The following is a 21,692-nucleotide window of genomic DNA, read 5'->3' as shown; positions in this document are numbered from 1 at the left end:
ATATTCAGTTTTCAAATGAATGGACAGATAATTCAAAATAACTTCATTTTGAACCTTCATGTCTTGTTCTGAAATTCTGATTAGCCCCTAAGAGTCAGATTCTATGAGTCAGATGCGCAGACTGAGAGGGCCAATGGGGAGGCCCCCAAATACTTTTCAATACTCAGGAAAAGAAGCTCAAGCCCAAATTATTTTAAAGGGTGATGAAAGAGACAATTACTGGGAAAAATGAAGGATTGAAAAAATGCCAAGTGTGGAACAGATGAATAACTTAATTTTTAAAAATAATCCACCTCACAGTTACATTTCAAAAAATTAGCACTGCGGTGCAGCACAATTAGCAATCAAATAGTCTGGTTCAGTCCTGGTTTTACAAATTAGAGCTCTGTGTGTGTTTACGTGTGCATGTGTGCTGGCAGGGAGAGTGTCTGAACAAATCATTTAGCCTTTAAAGCGCCTACACAGTGAAGAGGTTCATCCAGAATTGATGAGTGTTTCTCAAACTTTATCCTCAATCCACAGTAAGAAATCTATTTTTGTCTTCAGACCTAGTACTGACACACATAAACACACAGATCTCTACACAAAGAAAACGCAGGTTACAAAAGTAAACGTATGCTTAGCATGTTATGAAACACTATGATATTTTCTGTTTCATTCTTTTCTTTTAGATATTGGTTTTGATACAGTCACTTGACTTAAAGACCACAGCTGAAGCAACACTGGTCTAGGTTATTTCTAAGGACTTCTAAGACTTAACATCCAGGGTTTTTCCTACCGAGAATTTGGATTAAGAACCACCAGATAAGGAAAAGACAAGGCTGCATCAACCTAATGGAGCCCATGAAGCCCCTCAAACTGCACACAAAATTGGGAGTTTGCATTTATTTTTTTTGAAAAGAGAAGCCATATCTGTCTTTTAGAATAATTTATGATGCAGAATACCATAACATGTTATGGAAATCTCAGATTAATTTGAATAGTCAAAATATTCATCATATCACTTTTATTTTCTGCTTTTATTTCTATAGTTTATTTATTAAACACAAATAATGGCTTCTTTCCTTCCCTTGAAATTAACTTCAAATAGTTAAAACCCCCTCTATTGAATCTGTAACCCAGAAACACCACCCACTGGGTTGAAGAATAAAGAATACCAGCCTGGTATCTACCATCAAATTTCACCTCTAAAATGTCTTTCTGTCTAGCATATCACTTGTTCCTACATGTCCTGAATTTTCAAAGCTGTTATGAGACATGGTTAATTTGCCCTAATAAAGTAAATAAATAGGTCAAGTCAAGAAGCCCATCAATTTTTATGAAAGTATTCTCAAAATACAACATACTGATCATCCAGTGTAGCAGGTGTTGGGCATGCAAGGGAGACCAAAATGAGAAGCCAAGCTTAAAAGGTTAGCTAACAGCAGTGGATTTCTGGTAATTTTATAACTGCTGGAAAGTTCAATCACTTTTATCTCTTTTCATCCAATTCTCAGTAATAATAAAACTATGAACAGGATTTAGACTCACTTAGTTCATCTTCCTTACCACTGGAAGGTTTGCCAGACACCCTACCTTCATATCCCTTGGACTGCAAGGAGTCCCTTGGAAAACAAGGAGCTCAAACCAGTCAATCTTAAAGGAAATCAGTTCTGAATATTCATTGGGAGGACTGATGCTGAAGCTGAAACTTTAAAACTTTGGTCACCTGACGCAAAGAACTGACTCATTGGAAAAGATCCTGATGCTGGCAAAGACTGAAGGCAAGAGGAGAAGGGGACGACAGAGGATGAGACAGCTGAATGGCATCACTGACTTGATGGTCATGAGTTTGAGCAAGCTCCAGGAACTGGTGATGGACAGGGAAGCCTGGCGCACTGCTTCCACGGGGTGCGCAAACAGTCGGACGCAACTGAGCGACTGAACTGAACTACCTTTATATAGGAAAGTCTAGTTTATTCCGTTTGGGGACTGGAGTAAGGTTTGGAACTAAAAAGATGAGAGCAATGATTTAATGCAACTCTGTCCCAAAGATAAGGTAACCAGGGGGTCCAGAAGATTAAGGGATTTGAGAAAAGGCCAGAGTTAGGTTGTGGGCAACGTCTGGACTAGGGTGCAGATTCCCTGAGTGCTTTTTCAACTGTGTCTATTCTACTCACTCTAATTTTCGCCCACAGTAATCACCCCACATCCTTACGTAATGCTTTATCTTTGTATTTCCAATCTACTTTAAAAGGAAACTACAGGTCCAAATTTACAGCTATGAAAACCATGAATATACACATACTCTCTGCCCTGCAGGAAGAAACTGCTAGACAAATGTGAAGCCCCTTTCTAGAAAGAAATGGAGAGGACCTGTAACAGGAAGGAACCCAGGAGCACAGCAGTCATGGGGAAGCAGTAACAGAACAGGCTCTCCAACAAAATGAAAATTAGAAAACCAGCTATTCACGGTTAGCACCAACAAATCCTATGTCAACAACTAACAGCACTGGCAACTCTTGTTCAACTTGCTCTAAGCCTGCACTCCTGCCTGGACTTGTATTTGGTTTACTGCAAGACCTAAACAGCTACAGCAGGGAAGGTGCCTGAAGTTTAAAGAAGGCAGGCTGGACACTTCCAGGACCTAACAGAGAAGAGCAATGTAATCTGATACATTACGATGGAACAGTGTTTTGGTTTTGCTTATTTTTCTCTTCAACACTGAGCAAAAGTTATGCCTGTGATTTTCCCCTCCTGTGATTTTGGAGGGGAAAAAATACATATATAAGTGACACAATGTTGACAGTTCCTAAAGATAGCAGCAGCTGCTGGAAAACAAGACTATATGTATGCTAAATTTGGAAATATATATTGAGTCAAGCATTGGCAACACAGTATAGTTAAGCACCAACAATACATGACCTTAGGGTTAGTTACTCAGAATCTGTGAGCCTCATTCTCCTAGTCTCTCAAATGGGGTGATTCCACTCAGCTCACTCCTTTCAGGATGAAAGGCAAGACTATAGGTCTGTGAAAGCATTTTGATAAAAGCTGACGACACTCTGCAAAGGTAAATTTCCACTATTAGCAACAACGGTACCCAAAGAAGGGAACATCAGTGATACAGTCTTCCAAAACACAAACACCCAAAGATTCATCTGGCTCCCTGCCCTCCTCATCTCCGTGCTTTACAGCATGGACATTTCATCCATCAGCAGGCTCGTTCGGCCCCACTGAGCTGGCCCCGGGCTGCTGCGCCTCTCCTTCTGAAGCTGCAGGTGAGGCTCAATCAGGATGTCTGTGGTGCACTGTGGTCAGGCCCCACCCAAGGCTCGACTGTGCCCCTGGAAGACACACTCCAGGCTGAGTGCCCGGGACTTCAAGACTACCTACTGTCAGATGCCCAGCTGTGCCCTCCTCCTGAGAGAGCCCAAAGCAGCAGGCAGTCCAGAGCCACTCAGCAATGTCCACAGCAGCAACTCAGTTTGGCCTCTCAACAACAACCCGACGTGAATTCTAGCACCAAGTATGATGAAGCTAAGACAAACCCTTGGGCAAGGCATGCCTCCGTGTGGCTGGAGGGAGGAAGCTCATGGGCTGTTTCACTGCATTTCCTTCGTGTCACTTCCTCCTCACCAAGTCCCATTCAACCTTAAACTGTACGTTACATTTGCGTAAACTGTCCAAAGGCAGAATGTGACAATTCTGTGAAGGCAAGAACAATGATTCTTTTAAAATTTCATTTAACAGTTAACACGACATTTGATGATTATAGCTGTGTCTGGGTGTACTTTGTTTGGACTATTAACTCATCTAAATGCCAAATCATTCTCTATCATATGTTAAATGAGGTGATCCTGAAAAAGACCGTATAAAATATATCATACAAGATACTCTAATGATAGATATTTAAAAGACTACTGCTATGATCTCTTTTGTCAAGTTTAAGATACTTTAGTACACCAGGTAATCAATTGCTAATTTACATGTACTCTGTGTGATCTCGTATTAAGTTTCCTCATGTGTAAAACTGCTGACTACATAATCTCTTATCTAGATTTCTAGAATTAAAGAATCTGTATAATGTTTGGCAGAAATAATGATTTACGTAATATAGTCTTCCTTATATTTTAATATTATGATTATGATCAAGACCCACCTAAAACTTTATGTATTATATAGACATGTATTACAATTTACTGATTGTAAGATTCCTTTTTCTCTCACCGCTCCCCCAACATTTTAACATCTCTGAAATTGGGTTGAATCTTATAATCGATGGCATTTTATAACTTTAAGCTCCTCCACGTTCTTGTTGGTACATAAAGGCATACCTTACAACTGATGGCTCCTTACAGTCAGTGAAATAAAGTAAAAGATACATAATTCAAAAGGAAAAAGAAAAAAAAGGGCTCTCTTCTTTAGGTTGGCTAATTATTCTGCTAACCAGGTAACATGACGGCTCAGAATTCTGGCTTAACTACATCAGAATAATCGAGCTTTCATCAAGTAGTTACTTGATCAAGTGTTAATATATAATCGAAATTCTCAACTGACGCTACTACTGTTGACAACCGACGACACGGTAAAGCTTATTTTGGATAAACTAAAGCCAGGCCTCAGGAGGTCTCTTCTGAGAAGGCCCAAGGCGGGGGCTGCTCTGACCCCAAAGGGGACATTAATCCCATCGAAGACACCGAAAGGGAAGGCCCTGCCCACCACGGCTGCAGCTTTCTCCAGGTTTGCTGTTGGCTTTAGTTGACAGAGGACGAAAATAATGTTTTAGTCAAAAGAAAAAAAGGTTTTCCTAAGTATTTTTTTTACTTTAGCTAGTGTATATATATATATGTATATATATTCTGATATTTGGAAGATAATAACCAAAAATATCTCCATAATTAGATCATTAAAATTCAAAGGCCTCTTCACTTATGTACTTAACTAAAGAATGTGTGGCTTTATCAGATGAAGTCGCCCTTTCCCGGAGGGCACATGGAACGGGAAGAAGAAATCCCAACAGCCTTCAAACCAGGTGAAATCAGATTCCCAAATACCAGTCACATCACCGTGTGTGTTTGCCCTAAGTCACTCAATGACACTTAGAAATAAGCACTGCTCTGGTGGCTCACAAGGCAAAGCAACTGCCTACAATGCGGGAGACCCGGGTTCAATCCCTGGGTGGGGAAGATCTCCTGGAGAAGGAAATGGCAACCCACTCCAGTATTCTTGCCTGGAGAATCCCACGGACAGAGGAGCCTGGTGGGCTACAGTCCATGGGGTCGCAAAGAGACACGACAGAGCGGCTTCACTTCACTTCTCTCCGGCAGAGCTTCCCTGGTGACTCAGCAGTAAAGAATCCGCCTGCCAATGCAGGAGATGAGGGTTCAATCCTTGGGTCAGAAGATGCCCTGGAGAAGGAAAGAGCGGACCGGTATTCCTGCCTGGGGAATCCCGAGGCCAGAGGAGCCTGCCGAGCTACAGTTCACGGGGTGGCAAAAGAGCTGGACACGACTTAGCAACTAAACACCAGCAGCAACAACAGCACAGCTCTGTTCCCTCGGCGTACTACACTGCCCACAGCACCTGCAGGAACGGTATGTACTACCTGAAACTTTTACCACTGTAAAAGCAGGGGGATACTCTTGGTAAAGGCAAGGCCAGATTAAAAGAAAAAAAAAAATTCATTTCCTGTGTAGCAAAGCCACACAGAAAAGACTAGTTACCAGTTTTGTGTTTTGACCGTCACCACACATGTCCACAAGGGCCTCAATTAATTACTATTTAATGAAATGCCTTCCTTCATTTCTATAATGTACGTGACTAGAATGAAATATAGTTATTTTAGGCAAACAATACAAGATCTAAAAATAAGAGATGTGCTACACAGAGAGAAACCATGCTACAGGAAAACACAAACACATCTTAAATTACCAGGCATCTTCACGCCCAACTTTTAACCTATCTTTTCTGGAGTGGAGACCACCACATGAAAATGAAAAAACGCACATATATTTCTATACTGAGTCACAAAAATAACTTCTAACAAAAAATCCAAGTAGGATTAGAAGCCTGTGACAGAGGGTTATTATAGAAACCAGCTTCTGGCAAAAACTCAAAGTAAAATCTGTTTCTGCTTTGAATCCAAATAACAAAAATATGTTTTATGCTACTTTTAATTAGCTTTAAAGTCTACAGTTCCCCCACGATGGTCTGAAGGACACAATACAAAGGCACACTGACGGGAAATGTGGGCATAACCTTAACTGTATCAACACCAAGGAACATTCAGAGACAGCCACCATTTGATGCAGGAATAATCTTTTGGCACCACTGAAGAGCCCCTTGTTGCTTCCATCTCTCATGCTGTTCTAATCAGAATTAAAGTTGAGGGGTTTCTGTACTTAGTTTCATTGCGTGTGTCAGAACTAAGAAAATAAGGTGTTTCAAACAAAAATTCCATTCTAATGATATATTCAGTAAGTTTTTCTTTAATTAGAAGCTACTCTGTAAGTAGGTCAATACTTGAACTGCCCAGAGATATAGAATAAAATAACTGCTTGTAAAACAATGCTCAAGTAAGCCTCTCTTAGAAAGTCAAGACTATTCATGAAAATATGTACTCAAATTTGGGTCTCCCCAGTCTCTGCACCCATAAAAATAGGCAGAATATTTACATGTGCACCTTAACTACAATGAGCAAATTAAAAGCATTCAAGTCAAAATCCATCTTCAAAAAGTAGCAACTTAACTGTTAGTACCTCAAATTTTTGGCTTGGGGTTCTGTTTTTTTTTTTTTAGTTAACACTCAGAGAGGCAACCATTTCATCACAGTCAAGAACTCATACAAGAGCCACTGTTATGATGATGACTGGAGCCAAACCACGGCAGAGCTGACAGTCTCTGAAAAGGGTGATCAAATTTACAAGAGCCAGGCCTCCGCATAAGCACTCCACTAGCCAGCTGTAGGGACACCGCGATCCACTGGGCGTTCAGTACAGGAGACCTGGCCAAGGTCAGTATTTCTTTAATGCAACACTGCTCCAAAGAATTTAAAATATGGCACAAAAAGGAAATGAAAAGTGGTATCTAAGTAGCACATGGCCAGGTCTTAACTAACTGCTCTGTGCTGCTCTTCCTAAAGAGGGCATCACGGGAAGAAGGGTGGCCTGTCTTCATATCAGCATGCTAGAAGTGTGCACCAAGCACTTATCCAGAAAATAAATAAATAAAAGAAATCCTGCCTCACCTTTCTCAGTGAGGGGAAGCCACAGTTTGCAGTGCATTCTGGATCTCCACGACCTGCCTCCAAGGCCTCTGACCTGTCTTCTTCACTGACTCCCTTTACGAACAAGACTGTTCTCGAACTGAAATGAGCCTGCTGCTTCCTGCCGTCCTCACTGTTAGGAGCCTTCCGTCCTTCACACTGCAGTCCTGAGACACCTCGACAGGGAGGGTCTCCGGGCCTCCCCAAGACGCACTGCCTCACGTTTCACCTGCCTCAGGAGGTCGGACAAGGTGAGTTCTCCGAGGGCCTCCCAGCAAGACCCCACGGCACCACTCCCACAGCCGGCTTCCAGCTGCTCTACAGCAGCAAAGAGCGAGTGCACACTTCTCAATCCACCTGGAACCCTAGACTGCCTCGGGGAGTGCAACTGGCCCTGGGCTGAAGCGGAGAGCGGCGAAGCCTCTAGCTTTCTGAGACGCGGCTTCACAGAAGAGACACCGGTAAAGAACCGAGACATCTGGGCAACAGTGTCCTGAGGCTTGCTGAACATGTCTGGGCACAAACACAGCTTTATAACCCTGCATCCACCGAGCATCTAGTCCAACTGAAAATATTACAGCTCAACTTAGAGCAAGTCCCCACATGCGCTCAGACCAAGACTTCGCTTCATTACCATCTAAAACTTACTGGAAGACAGATCTTCACACACTCAGAGAGAAGTGTGGCCTAATGAGGAGCAAGACTCCGTTACCGGGACAAAGCTGCCTTTATCAACTGGTCTCAGCTCACGGTCTAGCATATTTATTCATAGCACCAGCAGAGAATTTTAGTGATTTAATGAACTAGGAAGGATAATAAATTCTCAGCGACTCACATGAAAGGAGGAAAGCAGTCATATGAATAATCTTAAAAAATGGGTAATTAAAAAGACGTTTATATGTGGCTTTGAAATGTGTTTCATTTGTACTTAACACTGAATGGGTGAATTTCCACTACATTAGACACACCCAATCTTCAAACAAAGTAATAAAACAGGCTTGTGTGTTTAGGGCTGAGTATATGAATAGTCTGGAAACTCACCCCCATCCTGCAAACAAGCCACACAGCTAGGGACGGGCAATGTCACATTTCAGATTTCTGCACAGCATAGGCACAAGCAGAAAAACTCACTTCTTAACATGTGCGTGTCTCCATAAAAACATTCTACTGTAAAGAACTGGAGTGTTAAGTAATCACGTGTTTTTTTTTCCCCCCCAAAAATAAAGAATTCTCAACTTCAGTTTACATACGATCTGACATTACTGGAGTAAGCATTAACGGAAATGATCCCATCAACAGTGGAGGAGCTGAACAGCCTAGCCATGGCTGCAGGCTCTTGCTGGTGTGTTTATTCCAGTCTTACCACCAGCAGCGATTTTTAAAATCATTAGTAGGGTTAAACTGCTAAGAAGTAATGGCTTGAATTGTGCACTGGCAAAAAATATAGCTTGAATTTCTAAATAACAAGTTCAACTGGCTGGAAGAACACATTTTTTTCGAAGGCGGGATGAGGTGAACACACTGTTTTGCATCTGTTGGTTAAAGTCTATGTGTTTTAACATATTAAGTATTTTAAGCAGGTCTGAATTGCACTGGTTCAGAAGGTAATTGACATAGGTACTGAAGCCCTCTGAAACTGCCTTGTGACACTGGTGGTGGTGACGCGTGACCAAAAGCCCTGCCTTCTACCCCAAACGGAAAAGGGGGCTTCAAATACACAAGGACTGGTCTACCACCAGGCTCGGGGACTCTTCTCCCTTTTCACAGCTGAAGTTGCTGGTTCCTAAACCTGGATGGTCACTCCAGTGGACCCTCAGCGGCCAGAGTGAACATCACCAAAAGGCACGTCAAGGGGTCTTGACTTCCCCATGCCTCCCCAACTCATACTTGGGGGACTTGGGGGACTTAGGAACCATGATGAAACAGCTTGTGTGAAGGCAGATTAGCTACTGTGTGTTCTTTTGCCATAATCAATGGACTATCTCACGGGAATCTTCGGGAGATCCAGCAGTAAATACTTTTGATTTTATTAAATCTCAACCCTTGAGTATACATTTTCTTATATGAGTATACATTTCCATGAAATGGAAAGTATGCTTAAAGCATTTCTGTTGAAACTGAAACAAAATGGTTGGCATGGGGAAAAAAAAATTGTGTGAGAGCTGAACCAGCCACTTATTTCATGGAACACCAATGCACTTGAGAAAATATGCAAAATATGCTTATTCACACTTAGGTATTTAGAAGACATTTCTTAAAAATGAATGCAATGAGCTGACTATTTATTGCAACGAAAAAATTCAAACCTTAAAGCAAAAGTTGGGATTTTGGAATTCTTGATTATGCCACTATGAGCTTGATAGCTTCCCAAGACTGTCACAGACTTCTTAAAGACCATTTCTGATTAACGGTTGGTGACATTAGTTTTTTAACATTGTATAAAGAAACATGTCAACATTTTAAAGATCTGCATAACTCAGTGAACCAATATTTTCTAATAGTATTGCAATTACATTAAAGAATCATGCATGTTGGTAAAAGGTTCATTCAAAGTACACAACAGACCAGTGGGTTTTAGTATAAGAGGAATACAGAAAGTTCACTGATGATTTCATCAGTTGATTCTACACAGCAATCAACTTTTAAGAAATTATCATTGAAGTTTCAATGAGGTATCAGAGAATATCCACAATTATCTCAAAAGACTATTAAGATGCTCAGCTGCTGTGTGAGGCCATATTTTCTTCATAAGCTTCAATCAAAACATTTATTTCTAAACAAATAAATATTTAAATTTTTTCTTTGTTTTCATTTCTATTTCAGTAAATATTACATAAACAAAAGCTCGCTGGGTTTCTTGAAATATTCAAAAGTATAAGAATCCTGAAGTCAAAAAGTATAAGAACCACTGACGCCCACTTGACATAAGGAGTTTGGATTTTACTCTAAGTGTAATTGTGGTAAGCTATTAGCAGTGAAGATTCCTTAAAAAAAAAAAAAACTTTAAGTGATCAGGGCCAGGGTTTTACACATAGCTGTTTTTCGGTTCTACTCTTCCAGAAAATAATAATTAATTTCCAGAGTATAATTCTCAACTATTAGGTAGACAGAACAGAAGACACGAGAAAATGACCATCTCTGTCACAAAAAATTAACAGCAGTCTTGGAGGTAATATTCCATGTTTTATTACATTGCTTGGCATCTTAACTTTGTCCCATCCTCAGAAAATTCAAATGCAAGCTGCAAGATACAGACATATTCTTCAACGATCTTAAGAAAAAAATTTAAATGAGCTTTGAATAGACTGTTGTTTCTAGTAGCGTCACATAAACCAGCAAGAAAGAAGCAAGTTTCTCTCTGATAGCTTGCTCTCTGCTATGGGAAAATGAGAAGTAGTAACTTCTGCAAGGTAAGCATGGTTGCCAACATTTAGGAGAATCTGTTCACATTTGCCTTCATTTAGAGACACATTTGCCTGGAGACTCCCAGGGACAGGGGAGCCTGCTGGGCTGCCGTCTACGGGGTCGCACAGAGTCGGACACGACTGAAGCGACTTAGCAGCAGCAGCAGCAGAGATACATTAGATAGAAACTGCCTGCTCTTCCAACACATCATTTTAATTGTGGTTTACGTAGTATCAAAATATTCCTCTAAATAACTGAAAACAGTGCGATGGAAATAAAGTTTAGGTTAGGACTCTGCAGAAGTCCAAACAAAGGGAATACATCTACCAGCTGTGACTTTTCATTTAAAAATTGCCTTTTCTTAAAGGGCTGGTGTTCACTTTCTGAAAAGATTTTAGAGGTTGTGTCAGTAGGTTTGATTCTCCTACCTACCTTACATTCAGTAATTATTATTAAAGAAAGACTATAAAATCAAAATACAGATTGATCTGATCTCAAGAATATGATTTTCCTATAGTCCAATCCAAACACCATTAAGTTTAGACATCTCTAACTGACACCCTCCTGATCGAGTACATCGCGATCTGGTGAGGATTTTGAGAATGTGACGGGAGCTGTGTGCTGCCCCGGAGTCCAGGCCCAACTCTGGCATTTTGAGGCATCCTTCCTGGCACGGACAGGGGAAGGCAGCTAACAACATAGCTCAGAGTCTCACGTACACATGGGCTGATCCCATAGTCCCAAAGAAGACTTGTTCAATAGTGTTACATTAACTAGAAAATCTACTCATTCCCATAAACACTTTCTCCAGCGTTTACTAGTATGTGTTGAAATCCTCCAGCGGAGGGGTGGGGTGTCGGCCGCCAGAGACCCAGCCAGGCCAGCTTCTAGCTCCTCAGCTCATCTCCTGAGGCTGCAGGAGGGGTGAGGGAAGAGACGGGAAGGGTTGGGGGGAGCCTGGGGTATACACAGTGGGTGTGTTACATGGGTTGGAGACAGGCAAGGGCTGTGCCAGAGAGGAAGCAACAGCCAGAACAGTTGTTGGGTGTCTGAACCGCCAAGGGGATCAGCTTCTCACACTTTTAATGTGGACGTCAACATTATTTTAAGAAGAGAGGCCTGCTGTAACCCTAGTCAAGAATTTTGTTATTTTCTCAACCTTCTAGGAATATAGGTCATTTCCCAGGAACATGTCTAGATGGGGTTTGACTACTAAACTGGACTTTCCACTACACACCTCATGGACACAGGTATGAAAACAGGTAATGGTCTAGATGCGAGCCGTTGTGTTTGCAGAGGCTCACAGCGTAATGGCTGATGGCCAGAACCAGCCCCTTGCTACAGAGTAGGTGTGCTTGCTGGTGCTGGACAGGCAAAATCACCACTTCTAAAAAACTGGCGGATGTAAGAAAAGGTGGCAATTAAAAAGAAACTCTTCACAAAGAAAACAAACATTGTACTTACCCAGGTCCCCAGCCCAGGTGTGTAACTATAAAAAGCAAGGTGTGCTTTCCAAGTGGGCTATCCATTAACAGCCTAAACTAAGGGGTATTTTGTAATTCAACAGCAGAAAAGCAGTGCTTTCCATTCAATCTTGGCCAACAGCACTGACTGTTTAAGAGTTCAAAATAAAATAAACTGTAACAGTGGTAACTCTTAAAGAATGAATCTCTGTACTAACAAAACACAAATACAATGATCGGAGCTTCAAAGACAACACAGATTCATCAAGTGACATAGTCAGAACAGTGGTGCTTATGACATTTTATTTCTAATATGTATGGTGATCATGGCTAAAATGTTTACACCTTCTAAATATGGGGACCTACCCTGTTCACATCACTATTACTGAAAAATTAAGACTTAAAACAAGGAACTCGATACGTTTTGTAGGAACAGTTTAGAAACTGAAGGACATGTTTTTGTCTACCTCACCGGTACTGGGTGTATGCATTTCTAGAGATAACACACATCACGGTTTTGGTTTATTGTCTATTCTTCGGCTGCCGACATGATCCCTAAAATCATCTTCTTCTGGCACATGACACCACTCAATTGTGCCAGCAATTCCAACAGTACAAAACACATGAATATTTCGTGCCCTACAGAAAGAGAGGGAGCCTGACATTTCTGAGACGTACTGAGATATGGAGCACAGCAAAGGAGACGCTAGGGACGAAGGGACTGTACGCGGAACTGTCGGGGAAACAGGGCAAAGGCCTGACTGCCTTTGATTTTGCGGATTTAATACCACGTTCAACTACGTGCTTCTCTGTGGCTCTGAAGGACTTCTAAACCATCTTATATAAGAACTTATAGCTAGAACATTGGAAGAAAAAGGACTTAAAGATGGGGAGAGAGATGGGCTTAGAGATGGGGAGATATCTGAACAGCAAGAAAACACAGAAAAGAGAAAATAAGTGGCTGCGTCCCATTCTGAGATGGGTTAGAGAGTAAACAAACCGTAGATCGCTGATACTCACCAGGGATAGCAGGCCCCTTTATTCTGAAATGTTCCTCACCCCATTGGTTAACAACTGAAAGCCAAAGAGAGCAGATTCTAGAATTCAATTCACATCATTCCGATGTGAATTAATGCAGTTGGCTAGGACTTTCTGACAGTTAAGTGGCCTGTTCCTACACTCTGGCAGGGTTCAGCACTTTACAGACAGTACCCTATTTAATCCTCATAACCACTCTCTGTATTATTATACCCATTATGAATTATACATGTTCTGCAACTTCTGTTTTGCTGGGGGGACGCTAAATCACCAGTGTTGGATCCAAAGATGCTATACAACTACTCTGCTTTATGAGAAAGTCATGGGAAAAAAATGGAGTAGACTATATTCATTTATTCAAAAAAATTTTACTGACCACATTCTGTGTATCAGACACTTGAGACACATTAATGAACAGACATAAAAATACTTCGCCACATGGAACTTAACTGTCTAGCAGGGACAGGGAGAGTCACCAAAAATAAAAGATAAATAAGTCATACAGTAATTTAGATGCTACAAAAAATGGGAACATAATGCATTCCACGAAGGACACAAGGCAGTTTGCCTTTGTAAACAGCGGGGACATCACTGCTGAGACTGCAGTTTAGTGAAGACCTGAAGGTGCAGAGGGACACAGGCAGAATGAACACCCTGCATAAAGATCTCAAGGGGGAATGTGCCTGCAGAGTTCCAGGGTCAGTCAGGAGGGAAGGCTGGCTGGATGGAGAGCATTCCATTCCAGGGAAAGGACTGGAGGGGAGGTCATAGTGGGGGAAACAGAATGCACTGGGCTTTGCGAACCATCATGGGACTCTGACTTTTACTCTGAGGGACATGGAAAGCAGGTGAAGAATCTGAAGCATATCTGACCTATGTATGAAAAAGATGACTCCAGCTGTTAGGCTGATAACGTACTAAAGGGAAGTCAGGACGATGAAAGGAGAGGCCACTGAAACCACCCAGGCAGGAGATGCTGGAGACCTGCAGGAAGGCGCCTGCAGCAGAGCTGGGAAAATGGGCTGAGCTCCTAGGTGTATTCTGAGGACAGGATTGTGGAAACATCCGGAAGACAAAGCAGCAGGATCTGCTAACAGCCTGGATGTGGAGTGGGAGAGAAAGAGAAGAGTCAGGATGATTCCATGGTTTCTGACTTAAATAACCTGAAAAATGGAACTACCCCAACACAGAAACTGGGGCAGGCTACAGGGAGGACAGGTTTACAGAGGAAGCTCAGAAATTCTGCTTTAGTCTTTAAAACTGAAGTATCTTTTACATATTCAAGTCAAGAAAGTAGATGGACAACACACATCAGGAATTTAAGAGTGCCACCCCAGCTGGAAGTATACACTGGGAGTCTTAAGAAGCTGCATGGTATTTTATTAAAATCTTACAACTGTTTGTGACAGAAGTCCTACAAAAACTGAGCCCTAAGCACTCCAAATTAACAGGCTGGTGGGGGGGTGGGGGTGGGAAGCAACATTAAAATTTTAAAATGACTGAAAAGTCAGTGATACAAAAGGAAAAGCAGGAGACTGCGGTGTCCTCAAAATAAAATGAAGAACGTCAAATTAAAAAGGGAATGACCAATTCTATCAACTGCTGCCAAGAGATAAAGATAAGAGATGACTGTTGCAATTTGCAATATTTTCTTTCGAAAAATCCCTGGAAAAACCCCACTCAGCCCCCATCCCAGAAGACATGAATATTGTATTAAATACGTTATCTTTTTTTAAGATTTTTAAAATAATGTATCATTTTATACTGACATAATTTATAATTATATAATAATTACTGTTATCATGTAATTAAATGTGTAATTTATTTTTTACGTTGGTCTCTGCTGCTGCACGGGCTTTCTCCAGCTGCAGCGAGCCAAGGATCCTCTTGCTCCGCCGCGCATGGGCTTCTCTGGCTGAGGAGCACAGGGCTCAAGGTGCGCGGGCTCCAGTAGTTGTGGCACAAAGGCTTAGTTGCTCGGCAGCATTTGGAAACCTTCCTGGACCAGGGATCGAACCTGCCCCTCTCCTGGGCTGGCAGCCGGATTCTTTACCATGGAGAAACCGGGAAGCCCCGAATATGACATTACCTTTTAGTTTTGTCACGAGCGGAATTTATTTTTCTAAAGAACTATTCAAAAGGGAAGGATTTACCCCAGTTTAATATTTGAGACTCAAGTCAGTAGATTTGTTAAGAAATACTAGTGATAAACTGTAGCTGCTAACAGTAATCTGCTAATATTCCATTCCTCAGTTCAGTCTCTCAGTCGTGTCCGACTATCCGTGACCCCATGGACCACAGCACGCCAGGCCTCCCTGTCCATCACCAACTCCTGGAGTTCACTCACTCATGCCCACTGAGTCGGTGATGCCATCCAACCATCTCATCCTCATCCCCTTCTCCTCCTGCCCTCAATCTTTCCCAGTATCAGAGTCTTTCCAAATGAGTCCTATCTCTTAAAAAAAAAACCTCTAGGTAAATTGGAAATAAAAGGATAGATTTTCTCTGTCCTGATGAGAAATTATGATATACAAAAGCCAATACTGTACTACTGTTTTTCCTATTAAAGAACAAAAGTTTGCACATTATTGCCATTACTATTTGATAATGTTCCAGAAGTATTTTATAATATTCCAGAAGGCTAACACTAGAGCAGTCTGCCATACAACCAAAATAAAAGGTATAATTATTAGAAAGAAGTAGATTCAAGTGTCACTACATACAACTGATTATATAACTAGGAAACCCCAAAAAATAAACTGGAAAGCTCTTAGAATAAGAGCCAGGTATACTACAAAGAACAAAAATCAACAATCATCTTATACCAGCAATAGCCAACTTGATGAACCCTTCACAACAGCAACAAAAACATAGATACCTAAGAGAACCCCAACAAGAAATGTTAGGACTGAATAAAGATTAAGCAAGCAAACAAAACACCTCTGCTAACAGACAGGTCTGTGTAACTTTACACATCCCTTCAGGAAAACAGACTATGTATACATGACGGTCCCTGTCAAAGAAGCAAAATCACTGGATACTTCTCAGTTCTAAGGATTCATCTGCAGAGCCCTCCAGGTTAAGACGGCATGTCTAACAAAACATCAAGCATTCAAACGTCCTCCTTCTGCATTCCCCCCAGATGTCAGTAAAGAGAGCTTTCCAGAAGCCACGCATCAGGCATATGGGACCTGTCGTGAAGATGACAGCACCATCAGGACAGCGGGAAGCAGACAGACAAACAGCAACTCGGCAGGCCCGAGAGGGAGACGCCCCACCACCCGTGAGGCGAGCTGAGACGCACTCCAGTCTGCTCCAAGACTGGAGGAGAAAGGGCCAAGGCAGGTAAACTAAACCCTACTTCGTGGATGCCCTTCCCACCTTCTCACTGTGGAGTTCTGCCCCACAGTCCCAGAGCCCTAACAAACTGGACCTGATTAAGTCTTCAGACTGCGAGAGCACCAGAACCTTCCCCAAAGTGAAGAGGATGCTAAGACTCCAGCCAGAGGCCTCAGGATCACTGGCAGCTGGACCCTCTCCCAGCACAGGGTGCCACCAGGGGACCAGCCTCTGACTAGCCCAAGAGGAAAAGATCGTACTTGTGGTCCCAGGGAAAAACTCAAAAAACCCATCAAGAGCCTAAAGGCTGCCACTGAGGAGCCTGAGGGGATGGAGAGATGGCCACTTATTTTAAGTAAGTATTTTAGTACTCTTAGATTTAATTACGTGCATGTATTAGTATAAAGATAAGATCATCTTTACCTGAAAGGACAGATGGCTATAAGTAGGATTTTTAAAAGAACAGTGTGACTTGCTCTAGCAGATATTTCCATATATCCTAAATGTACAATTAAAAAGATTTAGCATTGATTAAGATTAGAGATCAATCCCTGATGAGGAAGACCTCAAACAGAATCAGACCCAAAAGTTAGTCAAGATCTTAAAATATAATAAAGTGGAAGACCACAACCCAGGGGAGAAAGGATGGACTAACACATCTGCTGGTGGACAGGGCTGACTCAGGAGGAGAGGGCACTGGAAGACAGTCCACACCCGTGTGCTAACAGAAAATTAAATGTACAAACCTGTACTGTGCTAAGTCACTTAGCCGTGTCCGACTCTGTGACCCCATGGACTGCAGCCTGCCAGATTCCTCTGTCCATGGGGATTCTCCAGTTAAGAATACTGGAGTGGGTTGCCATGCCCTCCTCAAAGGGACCTTCCCAACCCAGGAAGATCTCCCTCATTGCAGGCGGATTCTTTACCAACTGAGACACCAGGGAAGCCATTGTACAAATCTAATATATGTTAAACAGACATTTCAAAATCATTTTAAAAAATCATCAATTAAGAATAAAATGGGCAAAGTACCTGAACAGACAATTCTCAAAAGGCAAATGAATAAAAAGCAAATTACTAATTTCACTAGCTACCCAAAAATATGAACTAAAGTAAGGCCACATTTTTCCTGCAAATCAGGAAAGATCAAACACTGGAGTGCTGACACTACAGGAAAACCATCTAGCGCCTAAGGGAATCGGTGTGTCCTGATATAAGCAATTTGGCAGCAGGCCTCGAGAGTTATAAAGGAGTTCACCTTTGCCCCAGGAATTCTGCTATAAATCTAGCCTGAGACATCAGAGTCAGTGAGACTTTCAGACAAGCGCCTTTACCCCAGCTCAACCTGTGTGTCTATTACTTTGTGAGCCTACCTCCTCTGCCAGACTCTGCTGAAGACCTTGCTCTATTTCTATTTGGTTCATTCCACTGCTCCAAAACTCTATGTTGCAGGCACAATTATTACCCCTATTCTATGCATAAAGGAAGCACGATCAAATAATTAGGTAATTAAGGTCACTTAATCGGAAAAGGCCAAGATTTGCAACTAGAGTTTAATATCATATTCCCAAACACTAAAAGTGGAATATGTCAAAAGAAGAGAAAACTAGTTAAACAAACTCTGACATATCCATCATTTAAAATTTTACTTTTGAGGATGATTTAAGGGCACAAGAAATGTCTGTGATATATTAGCAAAGGGGCAATATTTAAAACTACAAATGAAATTAAAATATCAATTTTGTTTAAAAGTGTATCTATGCAGACAAATAAAATGGGACCAACGGAAGCACATCATGCCGTGTAGAGCTCTTTATTTCTGGATGACACTGCTGTGATTTTTATGTCCTTAAGATTAGGTGAAGAAAGCTGAGCGCCGAAGAATTGATGCTTCTGAACTGTGGCGCTGGAGAAGACTCTTGAGAGTCCCTTGGACTGCAAGGAGATCCAACGAGTCCATCCTAAAGGAGATCAGTCGTGGGTGTTCATTGGAAGGACTGATACTGAAGCTGAAACTCCAAGTCTTTGGCCACCTCATGTGAAGAGTTGACTCATTGGAAAAGACCCTGATGCTGGGAGGGATTGGGGGCAGGAGAAGAAGGGGATGACAGAGGATGAGATGGCTGGATGGCATCACCAACTTGATGGACATGAGTCTGAGTGAACTCCGGGAGTTGGTGATGGACAAGGAAGCCTGGTGTGCTGTGATTCATGGGGTCGCAGAGTTGGATGCGACAGAGCGACTGAACTGAACTGAAGATCAGGTGAGAAGTTACCGTCTTAGCTGCACAGCATTACTGCTGAACTACAAGGTCCATCAAATCAAAGGGTTTTCCACTATTTTTCTTTGCTCAGAGTAAAATGGGGAAAATCAGCCTTACAGAATTTGCTTGACAGTCCAAAAGTTAACTAGCACATAACACCAGAGTAGAGAAAACTTCTTCAATCCCTAATACATGCTGGAAATCTCTGTACTACCATAAGCATTTTGGATTGACTGATCAGATTCTGATCATCTACATAGCAAAGTATGAAAGATTTCAAAACACGGACAAGCCTGAAGATACGTCTGAACTATTTTACATGAACAGTTTTAAGAGTTCCTTGCAAAATAAACTGGAATGAATTGGCGAGGGAATAACTGTTTTGTGCATAAAAGAACTAACATTTTTAAAAGAAACCTGTCTTTGTTTAGATGTGTGTGTGTTGGGGAAGGGAACGAGTGGGTGAATCTGTAGAAGAACTGTGCCTTTCCTTCCTTATTTTAAAGTATAACATTACAAGTGGTCTAACTTTTTGCAAAGAATCATGGCAAAGAACTTTCTAGGAATTAAACAATTTACAAACTGACAATGGTATCTAGTCACAAATTAGCAAAGGTTTTGGCAAGGATGCAGGGTTATATTTCACTTTTAAAACTTCTTAAGTATGTCTTCAGACTTTAGAAAAATGACGCTTACCCTTCGAAGATGTGTGTGCCCCAAAGGAAAATCAAGGGTTCTTTTTAAAGGTGCTTTTCATCTCTTTTAGAACTTTGTTACACAGTTCTTAGTGCAGAGATTGGTAAAAGAGAATCTCTTCAGGGGAGAACAGCAGAGCTGTTCGTATTGTGACTCCATACAACAGCACTGATAAATAATTCTGTAACCACTTAAAGAAAAACTGGGACTGTGCGAACACACCTTTACCTGAGCCGAGGCCAAGAAAAGGGAGATTCAAACTCCTTAGAAAAGGAAGCGTCCTACGCGGCAAACCAAAGGTACACCCGCCCACTTCCCCTGGAAGACCCGTTGCTATGGTAACCCGCAACTATCTCACACACAACCCCGCCGGCCCGCGCCCCCCGAGAGTCAGAACTTACTGGGGGAGGGGATCCTCCCAGAGGTTGTGGGATGGATGGCTAGAAAGGGGGAGCTGGGGAAGGGTGGGGAGGGAGGCTGAGAGCGAGTTAGAAGAAGCCAAGGCAGGGGTCAGAGAGGGTGGCCTTACTACTAAGAAATTGAACGCAGTAGTTAGAACAATGCCTGGACGCCGGAGTCGTGTTTAGCCGAAGTTTGAACCTTTAGAGACGCTTCCCTCCGTCCCCTGGCGGGGAACAAGCTACTCTTTGTGAGTTCCTGCCTATGGAGAACGAAGCTAGCGTTTCATCTCAGCAGTATCAAACTGCTACTTCGCGAAACTCAAAACTTGACTTTCTTATATTAAACCGGTGCTTCCCAAACTCTGCTGCACCGCTGGAATCACTGAGGGAACTTTACATACCGCGTTTTACTTGGTCTGCAGTTTTGAGCCTAGAGTTTTAAAACTCGCCGGTGACGCTTTCATGCAGCCAGTTTTGGGAACTACAGTACTCCAAGATGTGGCCGAGAGTATTTAAATCAAAGGATGAAAGAGAGAGAGAAAAGGGGGTAAAGAAAGCACAATCATCGCTCTTTGTCTTTTCACGGCTAATAATAGAAATTAGCTGGCTTTCTCCAAGCGCACACAGGACAATAGGTTTCTTGATAAATAGGAGTCCCCGGCATGCCCTAACAATACTTTCTTTGAGATAACAAGACCAGGCAATATAAGTCTATTCTCCCCAAGAGAGCAAATACCCTTCTTACCAAAACACCAAACCTGCACATCTATCTCAAGAGCGAATGGGCCGTGAACACCGCTCAGAACTTGGAGGACGAGCTGCAGGACCACAAGGAAACCGAACTCGCAGAAGCCCAGCAGCGTTCGCCTGGGCCCCGCAGCCCCCGGGGCGGCCGAGGGCGGGGGTCGGCCCCCGGGACCTCCGGCGCCCCGGGACAGTCACTCCGGGGAAGTTTGCTCGCGCTCAGCCCTCGCCTCCCAGGCGGGGGGCGCGGCCGCCACCTGCTCGACGGCCCGGCGGCCCCTCCCGGACCGCGGCGGCCTCCCGGGGTGGCGCTCGCGGCGGGCGCCCGAGCGGCCGGCAGGGCCCTGGGGGCGCGCCTCGGCCCTCCCCGGGGTCCTGGGCTGCAGCGGGCCCTGCCCCGAGCCGGACGCCGGGACCAGAAAGGGACCGGCACCGTCCCGGGGAGCCCGTCCGAAAACCGCCTCCGCGGCCCGCGCCCCCAGAGCCGGTGCCCCCCACACCGCCCGCCGCGGCCCCCACTCCGCCCGCAGCCCGGCCCCGGCCCGCCGCGCTCGGCCCCCGCGGCCCGCGGTCGGGCGCGCGCCCCATCTCGGCGGCCCGGCGCTGCGCACGCGCGGAGGCGCCCGCCCGCCCGCCCGCGGCGCCCTCACTCACCGCGCGCCGGTCCCGTCTCCGCAGGCGGCGCCGCCGTGAGTACCGCACTCCGCCCGGGCCGGGGGCAGCTGCTCAGGCCCCGACCAGGGCTCTCGGGGACGCGGCGCCCAGCGGGCTCGGCGGGGACCCGCACGCAGGGTACGCTCCGTGGGGCCGCGCGCGCGCCCGAGCTCGGGGGGCGGGGCCGAGGAGTGCGCGCGCCCAAGCGCCGGGGGCGGGGCCGAGCGGTCTGCGCGCCCGGAGGCGCCCCTGGACACCGGGCATGCGCACTGCCCTGCCTGCCCCTGCCCTGGCGGCGACGGGCGCTGACCCTGCACCAGTGAAACCTAGGCCGGTGGACGAGCGCCAAAAGGCACCTTTCACGGAGAGGCAAGCTCGCCGTTATCCCCCAGGCTGCAGTCTTTTACTCGGTGTCATTTGTCAGTTAAAGTGTTAAACATTT

General features: G+C 43.8%; 1 protein-coding gene across 2 annotated transcripts in view; it reads right to left on the bottom strand.

The window, feature by feature from the left end:
- BTBD3 (BTB domain containing 3) overlaps window positions 1-21,330 on the bottom strand; it is a 33,133-nt gene extending 11,803 nt beyond the window's left edge. The window contains exon 1 of one of the 2 annotated variants that reach the window (XM_052650959.1): window positions 21,251-21,330. The gene's annotated coding sequence lies outside the window, so the exon portion shown is untranslated. The remainder of the gene's footprint in view (window positions 1-21,250) is intronic. The other variant, XM_052650958.1, reaches the window with a different exon arrangement.
- Between the last annotated feature and the right edge of the window lie 362 nt (window positions 21,331-21,692).

Source organism: Budorcas taxicolor, chromosome 13, assembly GCF_023091745.1.
Source record: "Budorcas taxicolor isolate Tak-1 chromosome 13, Takin1.1, whole genome shotgun sequence".
Taxonomy (NCBI): Eukaryota; Metazoa; Chordata; class Mammalia; order Artiodactyla; family Bovidae; genus Budorcas; species Budorcas taxicolor.
The sequence above is the reverse complement of the archived record's forward strand: the minus strand, read 5'-3'. Positions and strand labels throughout refer to the sequence as shown.